The following is a 663-nucleotide window of genomic DNA, read 5'->3' as shown; positions in this document are numbered from 1 at the left end:
TATATATATATATATATACTCACACACACTCTCTCCCTATATATATTGCTATACATATATATGCATATATTTAGCACATGCGTGACTGTGTGCATGAGTTTATATGTATGGTAGTGAGTATGTGTATGTGTGTGCATGTGTGTGTGCATATACGTGTATGCGCGCGCGTGTGCGAAGTTTTATTGCTATCATACATCTATATATATTCACACAGTTGAGTCAGATATATACAAACACGCATACACGTATAGACACATATACATATAGACACAAACACTATCTCACTCACTCATTCTCTCTCTCTCTCACACACACACACACCCTTTCTCTCTCTCTCTCTCTCTCTCTCTCTCTGTCGTACAACATCCTTTTTTCTCTCACACATACCTACACAGACACAGACACTCACATACACACGCATACACTCACATGTTTAGAAACTTTTTCATGGCTATTAATGTGGATATATGAAAGACTACGAATGACAAATAGCGTTAATAACATATCTGATAGTAGTAGTAGTAGTAGTAGTAGTAGTAGTAGTAGTAGTAGTAGTAGTAGTAGTAGTAGTAGTAGTAGTAGTAGTAGTAGACATTGTGGTAAGGGATAGGCTTAGGAATGGTAATAGTTGTGATTTTTGTGATAATTGTTATAGTAGTGGGG

This window comes from Octopus bimaculoides, chromosome 2 (assembly GCF_001194135.2).
Source record: "Octopus bimaculoides isolate UCB-OBI-ISO-001 chromosome 2, ASM119413v2, whole genome shotgun sequence".
Lineage (NCBI taxonomy): Eukaryota > Metazoa > Mollusca > Cephalopoda > Octopoda > Octopodidae > Octopus > Octopus bimaculoides.
The sequence above is the reverse complement of the archived record's forward strand: the minus strand, read 5'-3'. Positions refer to the sequence as shown.